This window comes from Sciurus carolinensis, chromosome 7 (assembly GCF_902686445.1).
Source record: "Sciurus carolinensis chromosome 7, mSciCar1.2, whole genome shotgun sequence".
Lineage (NCBI taxonomy): Eukaryota > Metazoa > Chordata > Mammalia > Rodentia > Sciuridae > Sciurus > Sciurus carolinensis.
Window position 1 is genome coordinate 44746143 of NC_062219.1, and position 11074 is coordinate 44757216.

At 36.2% G+C, this 11074-nt stretch overlaps 1 long non-coding RNA gene across 1 annotated transcript in view; it reads right to left on the reverse strand.

The window, feature by feature from the left end:
* The window catches only part of LOC124988064 (uncharacterized), a 29826-nt gene extending 19396 nt beyond the window's left edge, over window positions 1-10430 (reverse strand). Inside the window, exon 1 of the long non-coding RNA XR_007109347.1 lies at window positions 10409-10430. This is a non-coding gene — a long non-coding RNA (uncharacterized LOC124988064). The remainder of the gene's footprint in view (window positions 1-10408) is intronic.
* Window positions 10431-11074: the final 644 nt, after the last annotated feature.

Genomic DNA, 11074 nt, shown 5'->3' on the forward strand with positions numbered 1-11074 from the left:
GCAACACAAACAGATAAAGACATTTGTTTTTTCCTGAACTGGGTCACATTAGTCTGAAGATCATCAACAACTTTTGTCATATAGCTAAAGATGGAATTTTTTTTTTTTTTTTCTTGTCTTACTGTATCTGTCCTCAGCTTTTGACAGGTTGGACTGCTACATCTTAGAAAGGGTCTTCTTTTTGTTTTTGTTTTTTTTTTTTTTCTATTTTCTCAACCATTCTCATTAGTTTTCTTTGCAAATGTTATTGTACTGTTAGCATCCTCTGTCCATTTTACTTCTTAACTGAAGATTTCCCCTGGGGATTGTGTCTGGTAAACATTCTTCTGACTCAGAACACTCCCTGGGTGATTTCATTCTCACCTATTATTTCAACAATCAGCTCTAATAAACCATGATTCATAAATTATGAGGAGTCTTCATCCCAGATCTCTCTTCAAGGTTTGATGTTTATATAAACTGCCCTTCTTAATTTTTCTCCTTAGAAGCCCCACAGGCACATTAAACTAAATATATTCAAAACTGAAAAATATTTTCTTCCCTTCCCCATGTGGCATGTTTCCTACATCAGCAAAGATGTTACTCATGCATTTGGTTTTCAGCAGCTTCACTTATTTCTTCTCCCTATCACACTACAACCTGTAAATAGTCAATTTCTATTGATTCTATTCCCTCCTATACCTGGATAGATCTACTTATCCCCATCCTTACAGGCATTATCTCCAATTTTAATGCCGTCATTTGCCACCTGACTTGCAAATCTCCCAATTTTTGCCTAGTTCAGAATCAGCACTCGAAATTTGTTCAATAAGTGAATTACCTTCTTTAAGAGTTTCCCCTTCCAATTCATTTCCCAAATGGAACATGGTGAAGATATTAAAACTCAAAGTAGATCATTTCATCTCACCTTGAGGGGTAGTTTGTGCCCTGAAGAAAAGGAGCAATATATGTTCAATTGCTGACCTTTCCAGTCTTACATGTCACCAATCCCCAAGTCAAAGTTTATTCTCCTGCCAATCATGATTAACAATGCACAGTTCCTTAAATGATACCAGAATAACTTTTCTACCCTTTCTTTCTTCTGGAACAAATTCTTATTCAGTATTCAAAATCAATGTCACCACCATAGGAAACCTTCTGATTTGCCAACATTGTATTTGGAGTTCTTTTGTTGGACTCCATAGTACCCTATTCTTGCATTCATTGCACTGAATCATTTCCTGATAGCTGTAGTATCCTTAAAGGGTAAGATCCATAATTTCTGCACCATGTCATGCTCAATAGCCCAGGACCTGATACAAAAGAGGGTACCCAGATTCAAGGTCCTCATCTTTATAATGGGGATATTATCCTCCATTTTGGGGACAGTCATAGGACTTTCAGGAAAAACTAACATAGGGCTGCCAAGTGAAATAAGGAAGGTGAGTCAAAATTGAGTTCCATATATACAATAAATAATTTTAAGTATGTCATGCAATGCTTGGGATACACACTAAAAATAATTATTTGTTATGTACTAAGAATTAAAATTTAAGTAGGTGTTTTGTTTTATTTCTAAATCTCATAACCTAACTGTATTAGTCAGTTTTGCACTACTGTAATCATTATATCCAACAAGAACAATTTAGAAAAGCAAAAGTTTATTTTGGCTCATTGATGGCCAACTCTATTGTTCTGGGCCCAAAATGAAGCAGAATATCATGATGGAACAGTTTGGTAGAGGGGAAAAAATCTCAGGATATGACAGCCAGAAAGCAGAAAGAGTTTTGAGTACAAGAAGCCAGAGATAATATAATCTCCAAGAGCATGGCCCCAGTAAACTACTTCTTCTAGTCTTACCATATCTGCCTACCCATTAATCCATTCAAATTATTAATCCATAAAATGGATTAATCTACTAATTAGGTTACATCACTTATCATCTAATCATTTCATCTCTGAACATTCCTGAATTTTCTCACACATGAGTTTCAAGGGACACCTCATATCTAAACCTCAATGCTAATTTAGTAAGAGCATGTATGTATGTGAATGCTTAGCCATCTATAAGAAGTTCTATAAAAACTGTAAGCAAATGTAAGCTCTGTTCCTCTAAAATTCTACTACCACTTTGAAATGAATAATGAGAAAAGTTTCCATGTCAAACTTTTGTGATTTTCATCCTCTACTGACAAAACTTGCTATGTGAATTTATTTGTTCTTTCTAAACTAAAAAATATTCTTCTTGAAAATAAAGGTGCATTTCTTGGACACATATATTTAATCCCAAGCAACTGAACACTAGGATACATACGGACTATGTACAATGGTCATTACATAAGAGTAAAAGTAGGAACAAGAGAAGAAAAAGGGAAGAGAAGAAGGGAAAGCAGAGAGAGATGCAAAACCGTGTGATCTAGTAATTGTAAGAGAAAATTCTGGGCAGTTTTCTACTTCTTCTTTTTGGAACACTGATCCAAAGTTCTTCACATTAGCTAATAGAAATAAATTAATGAAACTTAAGTTTTCTAGTTACCCACTTGATTTAAGATTTAAATAGCATCAATATAAACTTGAAAAATCCCTGGCCTGCAGGGGTTTGCAATTCCCTACTTTTTCAACTAACTGTGTGCCCTACCAGCCTAGGCATCTGTTTTCCCATCTTCAGAGTGAAACTTCTCAATTTCCAGTTGCCTCTAGCACTCTGAAATTTTATGAAATATTTTCTGCTACCATCATTCTGTAGATATTAGTGGAAATAAAATTAAAAAGATTTAATTTATGTGTTAATTTGGATGAAAACATATCAAATTAAATTCATAACCCAATCTTTTAATCTAATGTAATTATACAAGTCTTGTCTACCCACAGATGCTAAGAAAGCTAACAAAATTTTAGAGGTAGCAGAATCATGATACTCAAAATGTCTACAAAATGACAGGAAGATCCACAGTGGTGACATTCAGATAAAAGAACAGACATGGAAGTGTCATCTGTCCTCCCCCTTCTCTTCATTCTCCCAGAAGGGGACAGAAGAGACTAATTTGGAACTGAGCTTGAATGTCACAAGTGCTAGGACATTAGATGCAAGGACAATTACCAAAATCACTGGCCTGGAAGAGATTTAAGAAATCATCACAGACAGACACAAATGACCCCTGGTAAACTGACTCCCTGGCAAGTAGCAAGGGTAAAGGACGTTGTTTCTGTTTAACACACACCAACACCACCCAGAAGGCTCCCAAACCATGACTCACCTTAAGGGTGTTAAGGAAGTAAACATCATTTGCTTTTTGTCCTTCCTGTGTCCTTTCTTTCACCTTCACTCACTGAAATCTCTCAAGCTCTCACAGTTTTTAGGCTGGGGGCCAAAGAGTATGGAGAAAGATTCTAAGGGTCAAGGCCCCTGTGGTGAGAACTGGGAATGAGATGAAGTTAGCCAGGTAAAAGTGGGGGACACTCAAGGGGAACATTTACTATTTGAGGAGTTATTCATATACCATGCTTCTTCTGAGAACTGCACCTTCGTCTTGGGGAATATTTACTGCTTTTCTCCCCAACTCTACCATGGGATGTTCAGGCAGGGAGCTGCCATCTTCCTAAATGGCCCTGCTCTTGGGGCCATAGTGATGGGTCCAGGTGGTAAGTGTTCCAAGACAGGCCAGTCATTATTCTCTTTCATGATTTTCTAAATTACAAAGAAGAGAATAGAGTCTTTAAGGCCCCTGGTGGCAAAGCAAGGAAAATGTCAGGCAGTAAGGTGTTGGCAGCCACATTCAAGGCCACATGAAAAAAGAGTAGCCAAGGGCAAACAAAGCAGAGATCAGAGGCAGCTGGGGAGAGTCCTTGCTGTCTTCAAGGCCTGGATCCAGTTGTATTCTTGGCTTTTCCTGGTTCGCTCAATTTATGTGAGCCACTTACTCCCCTCCTTTTCTCTTCACAGGTTTTTTTCACATCGAGTATCTGCCAAGAACCCTGAATTACCGGTTAAGAATGAAGGAACAATATTTGCAAAGGCAAGGAGCAGTGGCATAACTAATAAAATGTCTAATAAGGCCCCCCCATCTGTGCATCTCCCCTAAACAGAAAATATACCACATTATTATAATTCATACAGGGTTTGCTTTTCTCTGATGATGTACGACATAATTAATTTGGGAGAAACATTTTCATATGGAGACAAGAAAAGTTTGAATTATAGCAGGGAAACTTTGATAAGCACAGTGATCTATTTTGGTATTGATTATACTCTCATGAATGTTTGATCTGGCATTTATATTTGGCTATTCAACATTTCAGCCAATTAAAGATCAGGAAGGTGGGGCTTAAATTGTTCTGCACAGTAGACAGAATTATGAACTGCTCGAAAGGCCACTTGGTAGAACAGACTTTCACAGGCTGTGTTCTGAGATGATACACGTGCTCACACAAACTCAGGGAAATACTGCCTAAGGAAGTCTTCCTCTTAGAGGTTCACAGCACAAATTACCACATAAGAATAGTGTCAGTAAATAAACCTGCTTAATTTAGCATAACATCTAAACAAACAAAGTTATTTGCACTAGAACAATTTTTTTTCATTCCTTCCACAGTTATTAACAAACCCAAAGCAATTTGCTCCAAATATCATTAAGGGAAGCATACAGTGTAGATGCAGACTTAAGATTTTACGGAGTTTCACCCTTTATCTTGTCATGGAGACTAAATGGCAAATTAAATTATGTGTTTAACTACCATAAAATCATAGGCAGATTTTTAAAGAAGTCCAAGCAAATTTCTTCTCAATTCAGGTACATTTTTGTTGGTATCCTTATGAAATTGCAACTTATCAGTAGTGATTAATTGGAATTTTATCTCATCAGGCCCTTTTAAGGGCCACATTGCAAGATGGAATGCATGCGTGGCACTGCCATTTGCTGTACCTCTGGAAAAGAAGTAAGAAACAATGCTTCTTATTCATAGAAGTCGCAAGGAACTTGATTTGATGAGAGCTCAAGATGCAAAACTCAATAGAACAGGCTAGAGAGGGTAGGGTCCCAAATCTGGCATAAGAAGAAGACAAGGGCATCAATAGGTACCTACTAACTGGTTGAAGGAGGAGCAAGGGAGAACTCCTAAAGAAGCAGTTTCTGATTGGGGCCTTGGCTGTGTGGTGGACTGGGAACCAAAGGAGCAACTTCTCAATCCTGCCAGAACCAGAGATGCAGTGTTCTCCTTTTTGCTGGGTTAGCTCCTTTTTTCTCATTTTCCCCCTGTCATTATGAGTCTAGAGCACCAAGGACATTTAAATCAGCACAAGGTGACAAAAACAAGTGCACATGAGAAATCTGCTCATTCACAGATAAGCACATCTATGCAAGTGTGGAAAATCATTTAGAATCATTCGAAACCAAATGAACTGTCAATATACACTGAACAGGATAAAAATTGTTGTTAGTCTTGCCTCACCTAGGCAGAATAAACACAAAATTACATTCACTATAAGGCTTCTGAAAACCAGTTTGTCAAGTAATAGCCAGTAGTGCCAGTCAGTGGGAATAATTACAAATTGTACATAAATAGATTCAAACAACCACATAAATAAGGATTTTTTAAAAATTCATGAGCTACCAATCCTTACTAAGCTGTACATAATTTGGCAATAATAGTTTGACAGTACTAAAATATAATCACAGTTTCTGGAATAAATCATTTCCATTTTTCACTATTGAAAACATAACCAGAAGATTTTCACTAATCTCACTCAGCTATAGGAAATGTTCCATCCAACCATATCCAGAATGTAATAGAATAACTCTAGGAAAAACTCCAGGATAAAGATATGTTCATTATTCTTTCCTAAGTCTTATGAATATGTCTGGTAAATAATTCTATCTTTTCTTGAAAGAAAAATGCATTTCATTCCTTAGTTACTTTATGCTATCCTCAAAATTACGTATACAGTACCATGTCTCATCTGCTTCAGCATTATCTTGAATTCTTAAAAATTGAATGAATGAAGTAAAAATGTGTTCTGTTTTGTTAATGCTTTCTTATGAATTAGGCATATGTGTATCTTTTGTTGGGATTTCAATTGCTTTCAATCTGACAGTATTCACCACTTATCAGAATAATAAATTCTTTGTAAAATAATTTCACTATTTTGCTTGTGATGCAGATTTAGAAATAATCTATTCTTCACTAGCACCCAATAAGATAAAACATATAATGGCATTAAAGGGTAATTTGGATATTTTACTGACTTTATATTTTGGCAATGTTTCATGCCTCATTTGCCTGAAAACTCATTAGATTAGTGCAACACCATGTTTTAATGCAATAGGTTCAAACGTATTTTGCCAAGTAAGTTGAGCCCTGCTTATTTTCTGTACTTTCATGCTTGAGTTAATAAATTGCAAAGTTTCCCTCTTCTGTTTGCTCTGTTTTCCTTTATATACCATTTGTCAGAGGTGCTTTATTTTGAGAAAGAGGGAGGAGATGAAAAGTAAATTATCCCCTTGGGCTGGTGATGTAAAGTTTGCCTCCCAATCTGCAATCTCAATCATTTCTTATATTTTACTGAGCCTTCAATTTATGACAAGTATATGCAATAAAACTAACACATCAATGGGAAGAAACCAGAAAACAGTGATTGGGAGAGTGCCAGGTGAAGACAGCAATGGGGAGTGCCCACTTTGGCAGCAGTGAAGGCTGGCGACTGGTAGGGAAGGTGACTTCACTGAGTCCTGCACAGTCCTAAAGACCCCTACCACTCTTTGGAGGGCATCTTTTACCAGGCAGAGCTATGTCTTGATCTTCTTTCTGGTCATTTAGCTTCATCCCCCTTATAACTAGGATACACTTGGGCATAACTAAAATTTTTGCTTTCTTATGGAGAAATGATTGGATCATAATAAATCACAGCATCACCTCCATGAGGGTTGTTACCTGGCCAACAGACTTACTAACCTGCACTTTTTGGAAGCATTTGAGAATCATCTTTGTTATGAAAGTTTAATTTTTTAATTTTTATTTTATTTATTTATTTGGCTATTATTTATTTATTGATTGATACCAGAGATTGAATTCTGGAACACTTAACCACTGAGCCACCTCTCCCCCCTTTTTGTTTTTGTTTTTGTTTTGTTGTTTGTTTTGTTTTGAGACAGGGTCTTGCTAAGTTGCTTAGGGCCTTCCTAAGAAGCTGATGCTGGCGCTTTTTAAAAATATTTTTTTAGATATTGATAGACCTTTATTTTATTCATTTATTTAAATGTGGTGCTGAGAATTGAACACAGTGCCTCACATATGCTAGGCAAGTGCTCTACCACGGAGTCAATCCAGCCCCAGGCTGGCTTTAAACTTACAATCCTCCTGCCTCAGCCTCCCAAGCCAGGCACCACTGCAACTGGCTTGTTATGAAAGTTCAGTTATTGCTCCTCCCACCTCCCCACTGCACTCCAATTGTGGCACATAGGTCAATGCAGTACTAAAACTTGGATGAACTTTTAAGGACTTTATGCGAAGTGAAATAAACCAGTCATAAAAAAATAAATACTGCATGATTCCATTTAGATTTGTACCTAGAATAGTTGAATGCATATAGACAGAAAACAGTATATGGTGGTTATAAGGGGAGGAGGGAAATGGCTAGTTATTAATTAATGGGTATAGAGCTTCAGCGTTATAAAGTGAAAAGTCACAGAGATGGATGGTGGTAATGGGTGCACACTAATATGGATGTATTTAATACCACTGAACTGTACATTTAAAAATAGTTAGGATGGTAAATTTTTTATTTTGTTTATTTTACCCCCAAAAGGAGGGGAAGGAGTTAATCATGTACCTTCTTAAGTATCTGAGCTACTCTCTCCTTTTTTCCTCGTTGACTCTCCAAACCATACGTTATCTCTCTGTCCCTCAGTTGTCCCAGCTGTCACCGCAGGCCCTTCCACTGCACTCCCACCTCAAGGCTCTCACCTCAGCCTGATCTCAGTAGTGGTTAAGTGAGCAAGTGCCTCTGAAATCACTGTCATATTTGTACACTCAATACTATCCTAAAAAGAGTGTATGTTCAATCAATTTTTATTAGTTTGCTAATTTACCTCATTTTACGGATGCCATATGGACAAAAATAGACCATGAAACTTTTCATTCTTCTTCCCAACTCTGTCTTAAACTCATATATATCATCCATATCTATATTCTTTCTCCAAATTAGATTTTTTATGAACATTTCAAGAACCATAACTTGAAGTTCACCAAATCTCTAAAAACTGCACTTTGACTGTCACTTGACTAGTCTCTAAAGAAACTCAGAAAAGCCCTCTCCTTACAAATGTCTCTATGACACAGAAACTTGTCCTTTCTGTGTAGGATTGTCTTTACTAAACTTGTGGAAGTCTCCAGCCATTTTCAAGTTACTTTGGTTGTTCTTGATTATCTATGGCCCCTCACTGGAAAAATCAAAAGAAATACATTTTATTATTTAGCTTTTTAAAGTTATTTTTGAAAATGCTTTAGTATATCTTCCTGCACGTGGCACTATGGTAGTCAAAATTTTCGATTTCCATTTTCTGGATAAAAGAATTGTTATCTCAGTGTGGGTATACTGAATCATCCCTGTCACTAGAAAATAATCCTTACAAACCAGAGTTTTCTGACTAGTTACCCCAGGATTCTTTTCACCACACCAAACTGATTCAGACAAATCACTTTCTTTCTATCCAGATCACAGGTGTTGTAAAAAAAAAAAAAATGGAACTGTCAATGAAAGATAAAATATGATATTTATGACACCTAAATGATATTCTAATGTTTCCTCCATGGACATGAGATTTAGGTTAGAAAGTAGACTTTGCACAGTTGACAATTCAATTACTTGAAGATTCAGATTCTCTAAAGTTGTGATAATCAATATAACCACCAGCCACAGATGGCTACGGAGTACTGGAAAAGTGGCAAGTGCTGAATGTTGAAATGATAATATCTTGGATATAGCAAGTCAAAAAATACATATTTTAAAAATTAATTGCCATAGGTCTAATTTTTATGCCACTATTAAAATTAGTTCTAATGCAGCAAGTGTTCTATTTCTACTGGGCTGAGCTTTAGGCATCACCATAACCTGAGACCTAGGTTCCTACTCAGACCGTGGTGCATGGTGCCCTGCACCTCCACAGTAACACTCAAATAAATATGACTTAGATGTAACTCTAGGGCAATTAATCAGGAGTGCATTTGTAAGAAGCAATTGTCCCTTGCCATATATCACTGCAAAAAAAGCAGGGTGGTGTTCCCTGTACCTACTAGAACCTGGTAGTTATTATACCCTCCAGGGAGTAGCATTCGCTCAATATGTGTGAGACCAATGTGCATCTGTTGCTAAAATAATTATTTCTAGTTAACACCAGCAATAGAAATGATGCATGTTATTTTTGCTGAACTATCACCATGAAGTAAAGTATCTGATGAAACTGAGCATTTTATGAAAGGTCAAATACTGTTAATAAAGTTAATTTTACTTGGTTTCTGCATGTCACAGTCACCTTCTTTCTGACTCAAGAATGGTTTGCTAGGAACACTTTGAAGTTCAATGGATAAATACAATAGAAATGGATTGTGACATTTTTACCTGGTAGCTTAGCATTGAAATGTGCACAATGTCAAGTGAGAAATTAATAATTATACTACTTTTTTGCCACTGAATGTCTGTCAAAGAGAACAAAACCATGTCAAGCAGAAACGAAATACAGAGATGGAAGCATTTGTGACACCATCTCTAGTCGCTGCGGGAAACAGCAAATCAAACGCAAGTTCAATATGTTCCCCCCCCAAGTTAACAGACACATAGTACTAGTCTAATAGGATAAATTAAGCTAATTTGGTATTCATGCTGCCTGGAACTACATATCAAGAAATAATCCTGTCACATTAATATAGAGAGATTTAAATCAAATCAGGGTAAAAATTTCAAGTGGGAAAGCAAACTTTTATAACATAGATTCAGCCTTACCCACATAATATTACCCTCACATTAATAAGAATGATGCAAGACATTTTTCCTAGTAGTTACATTAATAGTGCAAAATGTTGATTTCTTCAGATTATCTATTCATACCTGAGTGTAGTGGCCACTTGTGGTTTGGCTACAAGGTAAATGGGGCCAGTTACCAACTTAATGTGTCTAACTATGAAATAGGGTTTTTTGTGAAAATATTTATGTATATAAGTATCCACTTTGTGGTCTGATTTGTAAGATATCAGAAAGTTCCCTTCAATGAAAATATTTTACAATGGATTCTGAAAATCCCTCATTAGTAAGAGACACTCCAAATTAGTAATTTATAACTAATACTGTTTCATAGACATAAAACAAATGCTAATCAGTCATATTTTAAAGTCCTTACCTCTGTCAGCAATATTTTGGGTCTCAAACTAAGTTACTTACCTATTAAGCTGGTTGGATCAGGCAGTCTCTTTCCTAGTCTGAAGAAGAAAAGAGAAGGAGATAGATATTAAAACCTAAACTTTGGTACCATTTCAGAGGAGCTACATGTAGGAGGAAGAGAATGCTAAAAACTAACGGAATACTTCAATATTTTCCTCAGGAAAAGAAATGAGTAATTGTCTTAAAAGATGACTAGAGTCTCAGGTTTACCCTCAATGAATCATGTTAAAGACAAATGTATGCTTTGCATTCACCATGGGCTCTAACTCCAATAGATCATCCCTTAAGTCTCTGATGCTTACATGTTTTCAAAAAATAGTAAAGAGCTTAGTATTGTAAAAGAAATTCACCTGGGTAACAATTGCAAGATGCCAAAAGTCTCAGAGCCCTGCTTTTATCATGAGCTGAAAAGCCAATAAGTCTTAATTGTCTCTAAACAATCTCCAGCTGTGTAACCTTCTTTCCATGCAAGATCCTTATAAAAGAAAGGCTCATAAAATAGTTTTCTAAGCACTATATTTATGCTGGGATTTAAATTTCAATTACAAAGAGAAATTATATCTACCATTTGATGCAAATGCATTTAAACACGTTACAACTATAAAAGTAAAACCTGCTTAATCCTCTCATAAACTTAGTAATTTTATAAAACTCATATTGTTTCAT